The sequence below is a fragment of the Rattus norvegicus genome, chromosome 1, assembly GCF_021556685.1.
Source record: "Rattus norvegicus strain SHRSP/BbbUtx chromosome 1, alternate assembly SHRSP_T2T, whole genome shotgun sequence".
Lineage (NCBI taxonomy): Eukaryota > Metazoa > Chordata > Mammalia > Rodentia > Muridae > Rattus > Rattus norvegicus.
The window spans coordinates 206,651,582-206,659,660 of NC_141534.1; the positions used below are offsets into that span (position 1 = coordinate 206,651,582).

The following is an 8,079-nucleotide window of genomic DNA, read 5'->3' on the forward strand; positions in this document are numbered from 1 at the left end:
AGACCCTTCCATAGACGTAGCTCTCTCTGATAAACACCGCAGTTTGCCTGAGCACAGAGCCAGAATAATATTAATAATATTGAGGGTTTGTATGGCCACACATATAATTACTATAGTGAGAGCCCAAAGCAAAAAGAAGATATGGCTCGTGAGCCAAAGGGGGCAGAAGGGACAGATGTGACTTTCACCCAGCTGGGAGAAGTCACAGGGCACTGGGGGAAAGGGATTATAAAGAGAAGGTGCTTCTCCATCCTAAAAAGTCAGAGGTGGGAAACGGAAATGAATGCAGCCCCAGCTGGCTGTTAGTAGGAGGTGTGCCTCTGACGTGGAGGGAGGAAGGGCCGTTCAGCTCTGCTTCTGCCTTCTTGGCAGAAACCTCCCGCACCGGGCTGTACTGACCACTCTGTTCTGCCTCCTTCTCTCCTCCAGGAAAACACCCACTTTTCCAGGAATTCACAGTGACGCCTATGCCACACAAAGTTATTCTTAGAAACTGACTTGATGAAATATTCAGAACTGTAAACAACATGCACGCGCTTTAGGTCCCAAGTATGCTTGCGCGGCGTCCCAGTTGGCTGCAAAGTAGATCCCCGGGGAAAGAAAGGGTGTTCTTCGATAAAAGTCTGGACTGTACCTGCCAGAGAATGTTCAAAACAGGAAGCAGCGCCGGCTCTGAGAGTCAGGCACAGCCGCCGAGCTGAAGCAGGACAGTATCCCCAAGGACCCATCAGGGCGTGCTGGGCTGTGGCCGCTGCTGTTTATTTGTCCTTGGTCGGTGAGGCAATAACTCCAGGCCTGCTTCACGGAGATTGCAGAAGTGGAGTAACAGGTCAGGTGGCCTGAGACCAACATGCCAACAACTGTCTCAGGACGAAACGTGCCCAACAGCAGATCTGTCATGAAACCTCTCAAGGCACACGCCCATAGCCGGATCGCCACATAGTGGTCTTGATGTGGAGAAATCCGGAGGAGACTATCTTAAGAGAGAAAGGGCTTTCATTGGGAGGAAAGGTAGGTACAAGGTGGCTGCCAGCCAGAAGATGGCACTAGGTAGTCTCCAGCCCCCGTGCAAGTATCTCTTCCTCTCTGCCTGGAACATTTCAATTGACCTTGAGCTCTTGAGGCGAATTCCTGTCATTCTTTTTTACAAATGTTTGTTTGCTTGCTTGATTTCTTGTTTTGTTTTTTTGTTTGTATTAATATATAACCCAGTTGATCTTGAACTTGCAATCCGTCTTCTTGCTTCATCTTCCAGATGCCAGGATCTCACCCTGTGTCTCACCCTGTCTGGCTCAGTAAGAATTAATTGCCTTTTTGTTGTTTGTTTGTTTTTAATGAGGCAGGAGCTCTTGTATCCCAAGCTGGCCATGAATTCACAACGTAGTGGAGGATGACCGTGAACTTCTGACGCTCTGACCTCTACCTCCTGGGATTAGAGGTGTGACCACTTCCAGTTTATGTGGGGCGAAGTGGGCAAACCAGGGCTTTGTTGATGCATGGTTGCAAGCACTCTACACATTCCTAGCCCAGGCATTTGCTTATTTTACAAATGCAAACCTTTCAGTTTCACAGAAGAACTGAGCATCAAGTACAGAGATTTCCCAAGTGCCCCAACCCCCCTCCACACACACCACACACACACACCACACACCACACACACTACACACAACCCATACCACACACACCACACACCACACACACACCACACACACACTACACACATACACCACATACCACACACACATACACACATACATACACACCACATACACACACACACCACACACACATACACATATACACACATACACACATCACACACATACCACACACACACACCACATAGACACATACACATACACACACACACCACATGCACACACACGCGCACACACACACACACACACACACACACACACACACAGTCCCTCTATCAGGATCCTCACCAGAGTGGTATCTTTGTTAAACCCACGGCCCTGCCCACAGTCCATGGTACTTTTAGTGCCTCTTCTCTGGACCTGACACGTACAGAATGGCATGGATTACCACTTCAAGTCCCTGCCCTCTATCTCAACATCCCATCCTCTTACAACACCACATTCTTTTTTCTGTCTCCACAGACTTTTCTTTTCCAAAGTACCATGGATAGGAGTCAACAGCATAACATTTTCAGACTGGCTGCTCTCAGTATTTTGTTTGGCTTTTGTTTGTTCATGTTAGAAATGGTCTCGCTGTGTAGATCAGGGTGGCCTTGAACTCACAAAGATTGGCCTGTCTCTGCTTCCTTGGTGCTGGAATTAAGGGTGTATGCTCAGCCTAGACAAGAGTTCTTTCTTTTATTTTCAGAATTTTTTTTCATGTGTACGGGTAGGTGTTTTGCCTGCATGTATGTCCATCTGCACCTCATATGCATGAAATGCCAAGGAAGCCAGAAGGCATCAGATCCCCTGGAACTGAAGTTACAGAAAGTTGTGAGACATCAAGTGGGTGCTGGGCATTGAACTCTGGTGCTCTCCAGTCACGTTGTTCTGTCTTTTCCTGGCTCAGGTAGCTCATTATTGAACATATTCCATTGTCTGGATGGAACAGAATGTACTTCTCCGCCTACTGAAGGATACCTCAGTGCTTCCAAGCTTTGGCTGTTACCACCAAGGCGTCTATGAACACGGGTGTACAGGTTCTGAGGATACAGCCTCTAGTCTTCTTCACCCGACCCTCCTCTGAGCTCTCCCACATCTGTGCTGCTCTGTTACCACCCAGTCTTGCCCAGTCTCCTGCCAGGACTCTCCCTGCCCAGGCCACAGGCTGGCCTTTTGCCCCAGACGCAGCAGTAAGCATTTTCCCCTGATTCCTTGGCACTGTTCCCTTGTTAACTGCATTTCTGGCCTTGTGCTGTCTTTAAGAAGATGAGGTCTTCACAGGGCTTCGCTGTCTTCGAGTTTCAGGCCAGAAAGCTTAAAAACACAAGTAATGGTTTCCGATGTTTATGTATCACAGTTTAGTTGTTGGTTTGAAACAGGTGTCTCTGTGTAGCCCTGGCTGTACTGGACCGCACTCTGTAAACCTAGCTGGCCTTGAACCCAGAGATCTGCCTGTCTTTGCTCCGGGGTGCTGAGATTAGAGGTGTGTTCTACCACACCCTACATTGTTCTTGTTTTGCTTTTAATCACTATGGCTGTGGCTGCTGAAGAGAGCACCTCACCGTCTCCCCAGCTCTCACGTATGGATGTACGTGCCATTCCACATCCTCTCACCTTGGGCGTTAGGGATGCTGTCCAGCTGAGAGGAAGCAGCTGCCAGTGCAGGTGTTTCAGCTGGATTTAGGGTGGGTAGGGAGCCTGCACTGCAAAAGTTTGCCAGATCTCAGACGGAGACCACAGCACAGGCCCCTCCCTGCTCACGGGTGGAGACAGTGTGGGAGAAAGACATCACCGAGATGGATGCTCTGCTGTTCATTCCTTCATGAGCACAGTAGGTAGTAGAAGGGACGCCGGGGGGTGGGGTCAGAACTAGCAGCAGCTGTGTCCCTAACTCTGACAGTTCTGCTCTCCTCATGCGTCACTCCCCCAGACCATTTCTCAGCTTAGATGCAGCTCCCCAGAAAACATCAGCCAGGGCCCTCCTGACTACTGCGGGAACCTGAATCCTGAGCCTCTAAGACCTCTTGACCTCTTTAGGGAGCCCCTGACACATGGACCAGGCACACAGAACAGCAGCTTCTAAGCTTGGCTGAACAGCACCCCCTTCTGGTGAACGTGTTCAAATGACAAATCCCCAGGTCTTCTAGAGTAGACTCTAAGGTTGTGATGATTCTGGAGGCCACAGGCAGTGCTCCACTCCTGTTTTCAAATTCATTGGCTCCAGGTCTTCCTACCGGCAACTGAAGCCATCTTAATAGCTTCTGGTCTCTGGAATCAAGAGTGACAGGGGACACAATACCTCAAAGAAGATCCGATGTGAGAAACACCCAAGCAACCCAAACAAACCCAGGCCTTTCATCCGTGTAGAACCACAAAGCATAGTTGAAAATTCCAGAGGGGTGCATGGGCAGCCTCTATGAGGAAGATGAAACAGAACTACACAGAGCCCAGCTGGACAATGTGCTTCCCAGGGACCTGAGACTTCACAGGCACCCCCTCGTCTGTTCTCATCTCCTCAGGGACCTCCTCTGACCTCATGCACAGTCACTGGTAACGAGGCAACGGCAGCTTGCCTTTCTGTAAGCACCTTGTGTGACCTGGGAAAGCAAGTGCTTCACTGCCCTCTTGTCCCCAGAAACAACGCCCAATTATGAAAATCAAGAAGTCAGCTCCTCTTGTTCCCTTAAAAAATAACCAAGGATCTACCCAAACCATCAAGGGTCCACACATCAGAAAAGCCATCATGTCTCTGAAAGTGGCACTTTACAGAAGTGTGCCATCGCAGAGGTGTAACAGCAGTGTGAACAGGTGTGCCCAGGCCAAACACTGGGCATACACTGGATCATTGGCCCAAAAAGAGGGCACTAAAATTTGGCTGCATATGCTTAAAAATACAGAGGGTACCCAGGTATGGTGGTTCATGTCTTTAATCCCAGCACTCCAGAGCAAAGGCAGTGTGATGTCTGTGAGTTCAAGGCCAACCTCTTCTACAGAGCAAGTTCCAGGCCAGCAGGGCTACCTAATGAGACTCTGTCTCAAGGGGAGAAGAAAGAGGCAAGAGAAATGCTGACCTTCGGGTTTAGGCATAGATAATTCTCTCATCGTTAGACACACCCAGGTGGACAAAGTACTTGAGAATTCAGAGCCTGGCTTAGAGAGCTCATGCATCTGCCCACGGAAGAGCTCTCCTCGCATTACAGCCTCATGAAGGAGAAGGAAGAAAAAGGCATCCCTGAAGAAACAAAGCTCGGGGAGAGAGAGATTCAGTATGAATAAGTGCAAATGAAAGACGAGGAAAATGGCCAAGCAGTGGGCAATGAGAACTGTGAAGGTTCAGCTGTGGATGGTCATTTGTCTCAACCTCCCCACACCCAGGCCTCAGGGAACGTCTCAAAAGTGGGGTCAGAAAAAAAAACAATCTAAGTGCTGGAGAGTGCAGGGAAGAGCCCTGGCTTTTGCTCGCATTAACCCACAGCAGCTGTGGCCACTTATGTAAGATCCACTGATCCAACATGGCAGCATGAAGAGGGCGGTTGTTCTGAGGACCCACCCTGAGCTGAGGAGCTATTGACATGTTGGATTCTGAAAGAGGGAGCCTCAGTGAGTTCAAGGATAGCACTACTGAACTCAGTGGGTGAGAGACAGCGGGGGAGGGAGTTGGGGGTTGGGAGGTTGACACACATGATATTACTGACATGAAGTTGGGAAGAGGCATGATGGGGGTCAGGGGTTATCTGGAGGAGTTGGAGCAGGAAGTGTAGGTGGATATAATCAAAATACGTTGTAAACATATATGGAACTTTCAAAGAATAAATTAAGCTGGGCACGGTGGCACCTGCCTTTAATCCCAGCACTATGGGATCAGAGTTCAAAGCCAGCTTGGTCTATAGGATGAGTTCCAGGACAGCCAGAGCTACACAGAGATACCCTGTCTCAAAACAAAACAAAACAAAACAACAATAACAACAACAACAAAAACCCAGAAGACAAAAGCAAAAGAATAAATTAAGAACATTACTTAAAATTATTACAGTTGTCAAAATTCCTTCATAACTGTGTACTTAATTCTTCCTAAATTTCAGAACTGAGAAGATGTTGGACCACTCATCCTGCTTCCTCCTGGGAAAATCTGAGCCCTGATCTCTCCAGGTGGCCATTGGTTGACTCACTGGCACCCCCTGCTGTCGGAGATGTAGAAACCTGAAAATGATACAAGAAGAAAGTGCCAAAACCTGGAAGCTGTGTGCAAAAATGTCCATAGCATTTTATTCAGAGCAGACACAAATTAGAATATTTCTCAGTGTCCCTCTACAGGAAGGCAGGCACACAACGGTAACTTCACAGTGCATCACAGCATCAAAACGTGTGGTGGGCAAAGCTTCTCATCACAAGGGGGTCGGGAAGGAAAGGCAGAGCTGAGAGATCTAGAACAATACAAATACTTCTTTTAAAGATTTATTTATTTTATGTATGTGAGTACACTGTCGATGTCTTCAGACACATCAAAAGAGGGCATCAGATCTCACTTCAGATCTGGGTGGCTGTGAGCCACCATGTGGTTGCTGGGATTTGAACTCAGGACCTCAGGAAGAGCAGTCAGTGCTTTTAACCTCTGAGCCATCTCTCCAGCCCAATGTAAACCCTTCTTGGTCCCAGTGATCTACTTCCTCACTAGCCCATCCCGCTGTGGACTGTCAGTGGATTGCCCTGCTGGTGAACCTACAGCCCTCTGAGCACCTGGAGTCAAGCTCTCAACATGAGCCTATAGGGACAGTTTACATCCAGCCCACAAGACCCAGCCATAAATAAGAACAAACCACAGAAGCAGGCAGCAATTAGACATGCTCATGGTCACGTCAGCTCTCCACATCTGCTGCTTCTGCAGCCATGGATTCAGTCAATCATAGAATCAAGCCCCAGTGGTAGAGAGCTAACCTAGTGGGTGTAAGCTCTGGGTCCAGTCCCTAGTTCTGGGGGTGAGAATCAATCACAAATTGAAATGTTATGTTTTGTTTAAGATGGTGTGGTGATCAATATAGTTAACTTGACAGGATCTAGAATCATCTAGAAGACAGTCTCTGGGCATGCCTGTGATACAGATTGGTGAAACTAAGATGAGAAGATTCACTATAATTGTGGACAATATCATTCCATAGACTGGGCTCCTGAACTGATAGGGAGAAACAGATGTCTGAGCTATTTTCTAAGCCAGGCACAGGTGTCCATCCCCTCTGCTGATATGAGGACAACGCAGCCAGCAGCTTCATTCTACTGCTTCTGTGCCTTCCTCCCTCCCTCAGCATGATGGAAACCTGTCTTCCCTCTCTTCAGTTGCTTTGGTCAGATTTTGTGTCAAAGCAATGAGGACAGTAACAAGACATACAGGATCTTGTTTTATCTCTCTGTCTGCCTTGGCCCCAGGTAGGCTGTCCTCAATCCTCCTGCCTCAGGTTCTTCAGTGTTGGAATTGCACGTGTGTGTCACCACTCCTGATATATTGAAGATACTGAAAACATGTGCTGATCTCACAGAAGACCGGGGTCCAATCCCATCACCCACGCCAAGTGGCTTAAAGCTCCAGCTCTGGAAGAATTCAGTGTTTCTGGCCTTTGTTGGTACTTGCACTTAGCACATGCACATGCACACACATACACACACACACACACACACACACACACACACACACACACACACACTTAAAACAAACAACAAACAAACAAAACTAAGAGGCTAAAGGATGGTTCAGCAGTTAAGAGCATTGGTTACTCTTCCAGAGCTTTAGGCAATTCTAGCATCGTAGACTGCTCTTTTTTTTTTCTTTTTAAAGAAACATTTATTTATTCTATGTGAGTACACTGTCACTGTCTTCAGACACACCAGAAGAGGGCATCGGATCCCATTACAGATGGGATCCATGTGGTTGCTGGGAATTGAACTCAGAACCTCTGGAAGAGCAGTCAGTGCTCTCAACTGTTGAGCCCTCTGTCCAGCCCAGAAGACTGCTCCGTAACTGCAATATTATAGGATCTCTTTCTTCTGGCCTCCACCAGCACCAGGCACACATGTGGTACACTGACGTACATGCAGGCAAAACACCCACGCACATAAAATAAAACAAAAAAATTTAAAAACAAATCTTTCAAAAACTGCTATTTGCTTATTATTTTCAGTGTTGTATTGCAGTCAAGGCCTCACGCATACTAGGAATTCTGGAACACTGACCAACCCCCAGTGTCTTTATTTTTCTGTTGCTGCCGTAAAATACCATGATAAAAGCAAATCAGGGGGGAATCATGATAGGAACTGAGGGGATGAGGGATAGAGGGGATGGAAGGATGGAGGATGGAAGGATGGAGAGAGGGAAGGGTAAAGAAATGAAAGGGCGAAGGATGAAGCTATCTGGAGAGACAAAAAGACGAAGAGGAGATAGAGATGGAGG

At 47.8% G+C, this 8,079-nt stretch overlaps 1 long non-coding RNA gene across 2 annotated transcripts; it reads left to right on the plus strand.

Moving 5' to 3' along the window:
• Positions 1–644: 644 nt before the first annotated feature.
• Positions 645–7,775, plus strand: LOC102553541 (uncharacterized). 2 transcript variants are annotated; one of them, XR_015652685.1, is made up of 4 exons: positions 645–1,011; positions 1,340–1,438; positions 2,548–2,830; positions 5,723–7,775. It is a non-coding gene; the product is annotated as an uncharacterized LOC102553541 (long non-coding RNA). The 2 variants fall into 2 exon arrangements; XR_015652683.1 differs by having other exon boundaries at positions 1,344–1,438.
• Positions 7,776–8,079: the final 304 nt, after the last annotated feature.